The sequence below is a fragment of the Callithrix jacchus genome, chromosome 5 (genome assembly GCF_049354715.1).
Source record: "Callithrix jacchus isolate 240 chromosome 5, calJac240_pri, whole genome shotgun sequence".
NCBI lineage: Eukaryota > Metazoa > Chordata > Mammalia > Primates > Cebidae > Callithrix > Callithrix jacchus.
The window spans coordinates 82,113,909-82,127,391 of NC_133506.1; positions in this window are offsets into that span (position 1 = coordinate 82,113,909).

A 13,483-nucleotide genomic window follows, 5' to 3' on the forward strand; every position below is an offset into this window, starting at 1 on the left:
CCATGGAGATGTGGGGGTGTGACCCAGTGCCCGGCTCCAGCTGGCAGAGATAACCTTGAAAGAGCTGCAAATGTATGTTAACAGATCACAGAGACGCTGGGAATGAAAAAGGGAGTTATTTGCCTCCCTCTTAGGTATTTTAGTTTTTTCATTCTTCACTCTCCTTTCCATCTGGAAGGGGGGAAGGGAGGAGGTGAAATAGAAGGAGGTGAGGGGGATCTCCCCTCTCACCCCCACTTGGAGAATCTCACTTACCTTTTTTTTTTTTTTTTAAGTGAAAATTCTCAGTCTTACCTTCAGCCTCGCTGTTGGGGTTTTCTTGGTGAGACAGATTGGTAGTGGTTCATGTAACAAGCCTGTGCTAACGTTTTTTCTTGAACCACAGCAGTAATAAATCCTTTTATCACATGCGGCAGCAAGGACATTAAGCAGGGGAGCAATGTGCATGTCCCTATTATTAGTAACACACGTATGATAATGGTCTTGAGCCCTCCTATAGCAGGAAACCAATTCACAAACATTCATTCAGGGTCAAACCCATGCCAGGCCTGTACAGGTACATGTGCCAGTGTTGTTGACATCCCTTACAGTATTTTTAACCACCTGACCCTGGTCATCTATTTGTAGGCAACGGGTAGTTAAGGTGAATTTTCACATACCCCTCCTTTAGCTTTTGTAATTACTTCACTTGTGTCCCCTAGAAAGGGAACAGTTTTTAGCCTTATTTCAAATATGGAGGACATGGTAGGTTCAGATGGGGTATAACACACATCAGGTTGGTTGCTCCCTGGGCTGCACACTCGGTATAGGGTAGCATGATATAAATAAGTTCCTTTGCGAGTTCTGGTGCATTCATTATAACTGTAGAAGAAGAGAACTGTGGTAACCTTTTGTTCTACCTTAGTAACCTTATGTATGCACTGTGAACAATCCTTGGATGGGGGATTTACATCTACCGGGGTAGCAAAGATACAAGTCCGTAGTCCAAAGAGAAGGAGTACCCATCCGACAGAGGCAGTCCTCATGCTTTGGCCCTGCATAGACCAGTCAGCTTCCAGGGTGTGACACAGCAGGGCTTGTTGTCTTGATTCTCCTTAAGGTGATCTTACATGGGTTATGGAGATCTGGCTTTGCTTCCCAGGTGTCTGGTGCTGCAGGTTTCACATGGCTGTGATGGATCCACACAGGAACTCCCTCGACCTTCATGGCAGTTGAAGTTGTCAGAATGACAGTTTGGGGTCCTTTTCATCTCAGTTGTAGGGGGCCACATTCCAGTCCTTGATCCAAACTCAGTCACCTGGTGAGAAAGGGTGAACTGGGGAGAATAAGCTGGCACAGCATCTTTCATTAACCCATTTAGACACCTTCTCTGCCACCTTTCCCAAAGCCTGTAATTGCCATCATAGTTTCCCCTAATTCCTGGGGAGTCCCTGGAAGTCCTCAGAGAAGGGGGGGAGGCCTGTGATACAGGATACTATAAGGGGAATAGCCAGTGTTTTTAGAAAGCGTACATCTAATTTTAAACAAAACCATAGGAAGGACCTGTACCCACTTTAACCCCAACTCCTGGCACACTTCCCCTAAACTATTCTTTATAGTTTGGTTCATTCACTCCACTTTGCCTGAACTCTGAGGCCGGCAGGCAGCATGTAGTTTCCGGTTTATTGCTAGCATTCTTGCCGTACTCTGCACCAGGTCAGCTATGAATGCAGGCCCGTTGCTGGGCCTACCCACAAAGGCAGTCCAAATCTAGGGACGGTGTCTCCGTGTCTCTTAAAAGAGCACGAGTCACTTCATGGGCCTTCTCAGTCCATGATGGGTCGGCTTCTACCCACCTGGAGTAAGGACATACCGGAACCAGCAGATACCGGTTACCTCTGCACTTAGGCATCTTGGTGAAATCCCTTAAAAGCTTGCAAGTCTTTAAAAGGAGCACTTCCATAAGGCTGGATTCCTGGTGAGACCACAGGTCCTTGTCTGGCATTGTGCTGTCTGCATGTTACACACCATTGTGTTACTGTTTTTGCTAGCGCAGATAAATGAGAGATGTAAAAACACCAGCCTAACAATTTTTCAAGGGTTTCTTGACCAAGGTGGGAGGTTTCATGGACAGCTAAGACCACTTCAGGTCGTAACAGCTGTGGCACTGCTACCCATCCATCTGGCAGGCATATCCATCTTCCCTTTATTTTAACCTTTCCACCTTCAGTTTGAAGGAAATTTTTTCTCCCCCTGAGTAAACTGGCAAGTCTAGGGCCTGGGGCAAGTAGGGGGGCTGTGACTGATGCCCGTTATGGGATGGATGCGACCCTCCGAGCCTCCGCATCTGCACAGGCATTTCCCTGGGCGACTGTGGCAGAGGTTTGCTGATGTCCTCTGCAGTGTATGACTGCCACTTTCCGGGGCTTTCATACTGTTTTCAGTAGCTGCAAAATTTCCTGTTGGTATTTTATTTCTTTGCCCCCAGAGTTAAGTAGGCCCATCTCCTTGGACAGTGCCCCATGTACGAGGACAGTGAGGAACGCATACCGTGAGTCAGTGAAAATGTTAACAGATTTTTCTTCACTTAATTCGAAGGCACAAGTTAAGGCTACTAACTCTGCTCCCTGTGCTGAGGTGCTTTGAAGTAATGGCTTGGCCTCTGGCGTTGAGTCCAGAGTCACCACCACACATCCAGCACACCTTTACCCTAGAGGGCTGACGAAACTGCTTCTGTCCACATACAGTTCCCAATCAGCATGAGACCATGGCTAGTCCCACAGATCCGGCTGACTGAAATAAACTAAGTTCAGCACCTTTAAGCAGTTATGTGTTACCAGGTCCTGAGACACCAGGAGTAAGGTGGCTGGATTTAGGGTGATACAAACATCTATGGTGATGCACAGATTCTTGCACAGTAGGCGCTGGCACTTAGTCAAGCGGGCACTGGTGAGCCAGTGATGGCCCTTCATGTTCATTAAGGTGACCATGGTGTGGGGGGCTTTTATCTTTAAATTCTGCCCCAAAGTGAGCTTGTCAGCCTCTTGTGCCAGTAGGGCAGTGGCTGCTAAGGCTCGTAGACATGGGGGCCATTCCCTGGAAACTCCATCCAGTTGTTTGGACAAGTATGCCACTGGTCAAGGCCATGGGCCCACAGTCTGGGTCAGGATCCCCACTGCCATGTTCTCTCTCTCAGACACATACAGCGTAATGTGGACTGTATGGACTTGACTTTGTCAAGTCCAGCAGTCCCAGAGCCGGGGCAGTCATCGGTTTTGCTTGTGACTGTGAGAAGGTTCCCCTGCTGCTCTGAGTGCCACTCAAATGGCTCTCCATGCCCCGCTTTTGTGGTTTCATACAGGTGTTTAGCCAAAACTGCAAAGTTAGGAATCCACAGTCTGAAGAATCCCACTCCCCAAGAATTCTCCTACCTGCCTTTGATTCTTAGGCACCAGCAGGTTACTGATAACCTGCTTTTTTATATTTTTCTTTGTTTTTTTTTTATTCCTAGGCTTCGCTGCCCCTACTGGATAATAAATCCCAGATAGCACACCTGCTGCTGGCAAACCTGGGCCTTCCTTTTGGAGACATTGTATTCACAGGTCTCCAGATGTCTGAGCAACAAGTTAGTTCCCCGGGCACATCTGGCTGCTACCGGGTGTCCTGGCAAAAACTCATTCACATACTGAAGCAGCCCACAAACTAGGTCCTTGGTGAGGAATCTCTGGAGGTCCCGGGCCAATGCCTCTCAGAAGACGGTCGGGGAGTTTTTGAATCCCTGTGGAAGCCAAGTCCAGGTGTACTGTGCTGTTACACCTGACTCCGGGTTTTCTTATGGGAAGGCAAACAGTTTCTGGCTCTCAGGGGCTAACTGGATACTGAAGAAAGCATCTTTAAGTCTAAGCAAGTGAAAGGGCTGGCCTCAGCTGGCAGGAGTCCTGGCAATGAATAGGGATTGGGCACCATGGGGAACAACATCACAGTTGCCTGGTTGACCAAGCGTAGATCCTGTAAAAGTTTATAGTCCTTGGTCCCCAGCTTGGGGACAGACGGGAGAGGCATGTTCCAAAGAGACTGGCAGGGATCTATAATACCATAGGCTTTTAGGTGTCTGATACGGACCTGGATGCCCTCAAGGGCTTTTCTTGGTACTGGGTACCACCTCTGTTTAAATGGTCGTGCCCCCGGCTTTACTTCAGTAACTACCAGGGCTTGGTTTACTACCAACACTGGGGGGTTGTCTTCTGCCCAGACCCATGGCCATCACTTGGTCAGCGCAGAGGTTAATTCTCCTCCCAGTTCAGTCAGGAAGAGTCTCCACTCCCCTTCCCTCGGGACTGTGAGAGCCGTAATTATTCCTGTCAGAGGCAGTTTGAGCTGCGGCAGCTCTTATCAGTAAAGTGATAGTAGCTCTTAGTTTGCTCAGCAAGTCTCTTCCAAGAGGGGTAGATGGCAGTCCAGCATGTACAAGAACTGATGTACAATCTCATGGCCTCCCATTGAGCAGGTCTGTAGCAGGCAAAAAGCTTTTTTGTTTTTTTGAAACTTCAGTTGCTCCAGTTGTATTTATTGTCTTGCTGGACAAAGGGGCCTTGGGTTGGGTCATCACCAAGTGCTCCCAACAACTGTGCAGTGCTCATGGCCGTGCACCCATTCTGTTTTTGAATCTTTTTCCTAATATCATTTGCATGCTGACGCAAGTTAACTTCACCATGGGCTGATTCTCAGGGTTCTCAGGGTCAAAAGGAGTATACATGCAGCAGGCCTCACACAGTCTTTTATAAAACTAGGTTGGACTTTCATTTTGCCCCTGCTTGAGATACTTTCTGTATATTTGTGACTTTTTGTGCTCCTTTTCTTTCTACTCTGGGTGATCTAGGAGGGTTCAGATCTTGCAGAGGTATGGAGATCTATGGCTCTGGAGAGGGGGCCTCTCCCCCCTATAAGGAGGAGGTGTTACTGGAAGAGGGTCCTCTGGTACAGAGTCAGCAGAGTCAGCCAAGATCTTAGGAGGCTACATCCTCTGGTGGGTGGAACAAGATTCTTCCCTAACTGCCTATCCCTTTGCTACTAATGCTGCTGCTGCTTGGCCTCTTAACCACTGTGAGGGGTTTAAAACTAACTGTAACAAGAATCTATGTACAGAAATTGGTCAAGGTGCCCTGGCTTGCCTGTAACCTTGTGCCACACTTTGGAGACAAGGGATCTGTTCAGGCTCCCTTCTGTGGGCCAATCTGCCTCTAATGCTGGCCAGGGTACTTCACACAGAGTTTTAAGTTTTTTTGGTGTCATGGTAGCATTATAATCTCCACTAAATCCCTTCTAGAAATTCTTTAGCATAGTTCCCAACAGAGTGGGTTTACTCTGCATCTTACTCATCTCCCTCCAGCCAAGTCAGAAACAGAAACAAGCTTAAGGCACCATGACTGGCTTACAGAGTCACAAAATTAAAACCAAAGTGCAAAGATTGGCACACACACACAAGAACAAAACCAAGGTGCCAACTCAGCGTGTTCCATTACGACTGCCCTGGCAGCAGGTAAGCTATTCCCCCCTGCACTGTGCCAGCTGCCAGCTCAGCAGGCCCTATTCCACTCTTTGCTGGCTCTCAGGACACACACACACACACACACACACACATGCACGCACGCACGAACAGAACCAAAACTAAGGTGCTGACCTTGGCACACCATGGGTGATCAGGCCACACTTTCACCCAGTGGGGTGGGCCAGCGAAGCTTCCCAGAATTAATCCTACCAAGTTTCTGATGTCTGGACTCCAAGTGCACCAGTTCCTTCTCAGGGATCAGCCTCTGCTCCAGATCCCCATGGGCCTACCTGGCCGTGCTGGGAGAAGGGTCCACCAGGTCAATTGCCTACACAGGAGTGCTGTCAGGACCCCATTGCCCAAGCAGGCTGGAGTTCACATGGGGATGCTCCCCAGAACAGGGCACAGCTGCCTGGGAGGCTGTCCTGGCCATCATCTGCCAATCAAACTTCGTTTCCAGATCAGGGAATCAAAAATGAGGCAGGAGTGGCAAGGAACAAACCTCTCAAACACTGAACTGAGGAAGGAAGTGGCTTTTTATTGGGCTGGGAGCTGCGAGGGGGCTACCACTTCATTCACTGAGTTCCCCGAGCTGCAGCTTCTCTCCCCTTTTATAGGTTTACAATGCTAAAGGGGAAACTGAGGTGGAACTATGTCGTTGTCCATTTGCTGGACGTCTGACCTTACAATCTTTGGGCTTCATTGATTTGCTAATTCATATGCAGTGTGAGCTGGGAGCAGCAGGGGAGGGGGCTTACAGAGACAAGAGAAAGCCAACAAGATCTTTGTTGGCAGAGGTGTTTGCAGGAGGGAGACTGGTCCATGGAGACGTGGGGGCGTGACTCAGTGCCTGGCTCCAGCCAGCAGGGATAACATTCATTTGCAGCTCTTTCAAAGTTAACAGCAAAGGGAGTTATTTTCCTTACTGTCTGGTATTTTTATTTTTTACCTTCTTCACCCTCCTTCCCATCTGGAAGTGGGGAAGGGAGGAGGTGAAATAGAAGGAAGCGAGGGGATCTCCCCTCTCAAAACAATCAACATCTACACAGGAGGTTACTAGAAAACAGGAAAAATATTTTCCTGAATTCCATAGCAGATTAGGAGCTAAAGGAAGAGATTCTCAAGCCCATCATGGAAATGTTTTGTTCTAACAAAGTAAATTCACAAAAGCACATCAAACACCAGACCTAATGCAAGGGGCAGTGCCCAGGGCCACTGACTGCCTCAGGTGGGAAGTTCCTTAGCAGCAGTCACAGGGCAATGCTTAGAATGGCAATGCCACAGTGAAGAAGCGGGATTAGATACAAAAGGTTAGAATAATGCCCACCAAGAATGCACGTAGCTACATCTCTCTCTCCAGTTCTAATTTTCTCAGAGTAGTAGCAACCCCTGAACACGAGGGGAAACAGGAAAGGGCCCAGGGGCATGGGGGTTTATTTCTGGGTTCTCTATTATTTTGCATAGGTCTATGTATCTGTTTTTATGCCAGCACATTACTGTTTTAATTACTATAGCTCTGTAGTATAATTTGAAGTCAAGTAATGTGACTCCTCCAATTTTGATCTTTTTGCTTAGGGTAAGCTTTGGCTATTCTGGGTCTTTGTGGTTCCATTTGGATTATTTTTTTCTATTTCTGTGAAGAATGTCATTGGTGTTTTGATAGGGATTTCATTGAATCTAGATTGCTTTTGGCAGTGTAAACATTTTAAGAATATTGATTTTTTGAATCTATGAACATGGAATATATGTCAATCGGGTGTGTTCTCTTCAATTTCCTGCATCAGTGCTTTATAATTTTCATTGTAGAGATCTTTCACTTCTTTAAGTTTATTCTTAAGTGTTTTGTTTTTACTTGTAGCGATTGTAAATGGGATTTCTTTCTTAATTTCTTTAGATTGTTCACTGTCAGCATATAGAAACACTACTGATTTTTGCATGTTAATTTTGCATCTTGCAATTTAACTAAATTTGTCTATTCTAATAGTTTTCCAGTGGATTCTTTAGGTTTCTCCAAATATTTAGGAGTGTATTATCTTCAGACTAAGAGAATTTGACTTCTGTATATTTGGCTTCAACCTTTATGCTTCCTAGAGTTTCTTATTTTGGTTAAAAAGATATGTGGGGCTGGGCATGGTGGTTCACGCCTGTAAATCCCAGCTCTTTGGGAGGCCAAAGCAGGTGGATCACGAGGTCAGGAGATTGAGACCATCCTGGCTAATATGGTGAAACTCCGTCTCTACTAAAAATACGAAAAAATAATTAGCTGGGTGTGGTGGCATGTACCTGTAGTCCCAGCTACTGGGGAGGCTGAGGCCAGATAATTGCTTGAACCTGGGAGGCAGAGGTTGCAGTGAGCCGAGATTGTGTCTCTGCACTCCAGCCTGGGTGACAGAGCAAGACTCCTCTAAAAAAGATAAAGAAGAAGATATGTGACTCAGAGGCTGAGGCAGGAGAATTGCCTGAACCCAGGAGGCAGAGGTTGTGGTGAGCCGAGATCTCGCCATTGCACTCCAGCCTGGGTAACAAGAGCAAAACTCCGTCTAAAAAAAAAACACACACACACACACACACATTTTGTGTCATTTTATACTCTGATCTTTTTAATGGTTTACCACTCAGTTACACAATCACACACTTAGTTTTAAGTATATGCTACACTTCTGGCTATTTTTTAAGATCATTTTTACCTTTAGCCATCCAAAAAGTTGACAATTTCCAAAATAATGCCCTATTGATTCCCTTTTTTGTCTATGCTGAAACAGTTTTTTCAGCAATTTATTTCTATTCTTAGGTTTTATTATAAAAAGCAAGAAGAAACAAGGTAGCACTTTCAGCATATTGCTTAGAAATCTCCTCAGTACCGTATCAAGGTTTCTCACTTTACAAGTTTGCTTTCCACATACTATCAGAAGACCAAACTGCTGAGCTCTCTGCCTTTCATCCAACTTCCTTAACATGAGCTTCAGTCTCAAACACTCAGGGGCAGCGTCCATAAAGAATCTCTTCAAGGCAACTTATACTTTCAAAATCTTTTGGACTCCCACCATTTTCCAGATGCTAAATTGCTGATACTTTTGAAAGCACTTTATTAAAGCAGTACCCCATAAATATGGGGCTTTTTATTACTGCCTAAGAAATTAGTAGGGCGGCTTGAAACGCATACATATTTTACCTCCCAGTTTCCACGGGCTAGGAGTTTGACACAGTTGTGCTGGGTGCTCTGCTCAGGGTATTACCAAGATAAAAGCACAGGGTCCTTTCCTAAGCTCACCAGTGGTTGGCACAATTAGGTTCTGTGTGGTTATAGGACTGATATCTCTGGGTTTTTGCTGGTTGTCAAGGAGGAGCCCTTCCTTCTCAACACCTAGAGACCACTTGCCAGTCTCTGCCATACAGCCTTTTCCACAAAGATTGATTTTTGAAGGCCAGCAGGGGAAAATGCCTTGCTTTAAATCTTTCTGACTTCTATATAGGTCATTCCTAAGGTAATCTCTGTCTTGACTAACTACAAGTTGACTGACTATAACCTTTGTATATCTGCCAAATCACTTTTGTTAGAAGATTTAACACATAGGAATAATATTCAACCTTGATATCCTGGCTATCGTATGAAGGAACAAAGATAAGAGTAACAGCAAACAAATTATTAAAGTGATGAAGCCAAGAGGCAATGCAGTCACATGTCTTAAAGAACTGAGAAGGTGGGGGCCGCGGTGGTTCCGGCCAGCTGTCCTGGCACTTGAGGAGGCAAGGCTATGAGTTCAAGGCCAACCTGAGCAATGGGTTGATTACAAGCTCTCATTGATTAAAAAAAAAAGATCTGAGAAGGAAACAAAACTGGAATAGAATTCTATGTCCAATGAAAATATTTTTCAAAAATTAGGGTAATATTTTTAAATATATAAATATTAATACAATTTACTGCCAAGAGACTTGTACAATAAGACATTTTCAAACAGCACATTCAGGAAGAAGGCAACAATATCAGATTAAAAATGTGGATTATCACAAATAAATTAAATGTGCTTTAAATAGTAAATATGTGATAATTTATAAAATTTTCTTTTTGATATGATGGGACATTCCAAAAAATATATATTTCAATATTTAAACTCTTTAGCATATAAAAAACATAAATGCAAGAATCCTGCTTCTGACCAAGACGGAGTAACGGATTAGTCACCCAATACAATATGATATGATGTGCAAAATGTATCTAGCAATGTTTTCTAAAACCTGATATCAGGCAACAAAGCTCAGTCATCCATGATAGACAGGGAACATAAGATATCAGCTCTCTGATTTCCATTGTCATGGCCTTGAGAGAGTATCTATAGTGCAATGTAAGGATTAAGATGTAGCCCAGCAGATTCCCTGATTTGATGAGAAAGAGCTGAGAATCTGGTTAGATCAAGACAGCTGGAGTTCACAGGACAGAGTACCACAGTAAGGAGAGTTAAATATAGAAATTGTCAGAAATCTGTACTGTCCCCACTGTACATTTGGATTTCTGATCAGTAGGAGGTTCATGGGAGGAAAAGAGAAACCCCTGAAGAGAACAGGGGTAACAGCACCTAGTGCCCACACAGAACTGAGAAAGGTGCCTTTTCCAAAAGTTAGAATGAAAAAAAATCTCGGCCGGGCACGGTGGCTCAAGCCTGTAATCCCAGGACTTTGGGAGGCTGAGGCGGGTGGATCACGAGGTCAAGAGATCGAGACCATCCTGGTCAATATGGTGAAACCCCGTCTCTACTAAAAATACAAAAAATTAGCTGGGCATGATGGCGCATGCCTGTAATCCCAGCAACTCAGGAGGCTGAGGCAGGAGAATTGCTTGAACCCAGGAGGCAGACTTTGCGGTGAGCCGAGATCGCACCATTGCACTCCACCCTGGGTAACAAGAGCGAAACTCCGCCTCAAAAAGAAAAACAAAAACTCATAATTCATTGAAGAGTAGTGACTAGATTTAATAAAAATGTTTTGTTTCAGCACTGGGGAATTGAAGAAAAGTAGTGACTAGATTTAACAAAAATGGTTTGTTTCAGCACTGGGGAATAGAAGAAAAATCACTTTTTAAAAAATTTTCTCATATGGTATTAACTAAAAGCTGTGCTATGCGTTTCCCAGGCTCAACATTCCAAGGAATGGAGGAAGACACTAGAATTTGAATTTCCCCTATAAAGTCCACATCAATAACTTCTGTATGAATTCTCTCTCCTTGAGCATTAAGACTAGATCTTCCTAGAATTAAGCCCATGGTTGGGGTGGGAGCAAAGGTCCACAAACTCCTGTAGATATTTTTTTTGTGGTGGCTCTCCTAGTAAAATACTTACTCTTTGAGAGCTGCACAGATTTACTGCCATGCTCCCAGTTGTGGCAGGGAACAAGCATTGCATATGGATGAGGGAATAGCTCGCACTGGTTAGGCCCCAGGTTTGGATCAGGGTCCGAGGCGGGACCCTCAATCCATTTCCCAAAATTAGATTCTCTTCCTGGTCAAATTTTGAATGACATTGATTTGCCCAATGCCTTTCTTTTCTACATCTGGGACATAACTCTGGGCCCAGTAGTACCCTTTTGCTTTAAAGAAGGTAAAGGCCTTCTTTTTTGTCCTTTTCTACCTTCCTTTCTTGTATGACCTTTTTTCCCCACAATTGTGACATGCTCCAGGAAAAACCACATCCCCTTTATCTATTTTAAGTCCAGCCATAGTTTGTGCCAGCAAAGTAGCTTTATGCAAACTTCCCCCTATTCCATCACATGCCTTAATGTAATCCACCAAGTGAGCTTTCCCTTTAAGTGGCCGTAAAGCAGCCTGGCAGTCAGAATTAGCAATGTCAAACACCAGTAAGCATAAAACAATATCCCGAGCCTCTGTATCTGATATGGCCTTTCTTATGGCTTCTTGCAGTCGAGCTATAAAGTCGGCATATGGCTCTTTCGGGCCCTGCTTAACAGCTCCAAAAGAAGGGGTTTTTCTGTTGCTGTTGTTGTTTTCTGATGTAATTATCTACCAAGCTCTTAAACATACTTTCCTAATCTGCTCTATGACCAAATCGGCCATAGTAGCTTGTGCCTGCCGAGAAGCCCAGGGACCTGTTTCTGTAAGCTGTTCCATGGGAATATTAATTGGGGGTTGAACATTAACATTTATATTAGCTTGAATATTAGCCTTGTCAGTCCACCAGGTCTCAAACCGTAAACATTGAGAGGGCAATAAACAAGCTCGGGTTAAAGTATCCCAGTCTACTGGAATCGGCCGGTAAGACGTGGCTGCATTCTTTAATAATCCTAGCACAGAGACCCAGGCCCATATCAGCTAATGGCCTGTTTAAACACCTTCAGCAATTTGAAGGGAAAGTGTTCAAAAGCAACCCATACTGCCCCTGCCGATCTTGAGGGTGTACAACTGGAAACTGCCATGCCTCCAAATCTCTTTTCCTGCTTGTTGAATTCAGGCTTGGATGGAACCAGTTACCATATTACACATGGCAACAGGAGCAGCCAATCTGATTTTTGAGACAGCTTCCAATTCCTTTCATGGAGAAATATTGGGAGAATCTGGCCATCCCTCAACAAGATACTGAGGGGTGCTGACAGGCACATCGTTTCCTCATTTGACTTCTCTTCCTTTTGCTCTACAATTTCTTTACATACTTCATCACACTCCCTTTCCTCTTCTGAATCCTCTTCCTCATCTTTGTCTGAAACAGCTCCAGGGCAGAACGCACCAAAGCCCAAACGGACCCCACTGGAACAGAAGTATCTTCTACTCCTTCTCTGTGTACCTTCCTTAAAGTAGTACCCACCTTTCCCCATTCCTCCATGCTCCATGCTCCCTGCTCAGGAAACCAGGGACAAAATTCCTCAACTACATCAAAAAACTGCGTTAAGCTGTCAGTACTACCTTTAATTCCCTCTCTTTTAGGCAGCTGACGAAGCAAACCAGAACAAGCCTCTCGTTTGTTCGATCCTTGTCCCTTGTTACCCCAATATTACCAAGCTCCCCCAGCTACTCCTGGGAGATTTTTTTCAAGCGTTCTCGGGCTCATTCCGAGCTCCCCCAACTAACCCTGGGAGATTTTTTCCCCTTTTTTTTTTTCTCTTTTCCTCAAAAGTTCTCAGTCTACTTCTGAGTTCTCCCTAACTCACCTGGGAGATCCAAATTTTCCTGGGCCTCTTCCGAGCTCCCTGACTTACCCCAGGGATTTTTTTTCCAAGAGTACTCAGGATACCTTCAGCTTAGCCTCTCCTCTCTCCATTGCTCAGACAACTCTTCATCCTGGGTTCGAGTCCCCATACTTGGGCGCCACTTACTGAGTACCACCTTGGCCAAGAGACCCCCACCCAGGTGGCACTGAAGGAAGTGAGAGGCAAACACCCAGATAGAACAGCAAAGCGGGTCTATGGGGGGGCGGGGCAAGCAGCCTACTGAGCTGAGAGCTTCAGGGGCTGACAGCATTCCAGGCTGAAGGTCCTGAGCAGATGCTGATCCACGTATTTATTCTCTCTGAACAGGTGACTATTATTAACAAACAGGTGGTCTGTACTTTCCAATAACTCAAAAATATACCGAGTAGGCAGCTGTTACCTTCTCACCACTGATTACAGCCACTAAAAGGTATTCTCCATGAGGGAGCCACAGGGGCAGGATAAACTTCATATTTCTCAACAGAAAAGTGCATTAGCCAGCTGCGAGATTACTCAAAGCCACATATTATGGAATTTGAATCCCTTAAAGGAGAAAGATGGAGTACAGAAAATAATTTTTAATGGTTTAAAGTTTTCAAATTTGATAAAAACATAAGTCACAGATCTGAATATCTCAAAAAAAAAAAAAAACCCAAGCACAAGAAACATAAAGAAACTGCCACAGGGAATATCAAAGTTAAATTTTTCCAAAACAGTAATAAAAATTCAACCTTAAAATTAGCCAGAGGATAAAAGAGAAACACA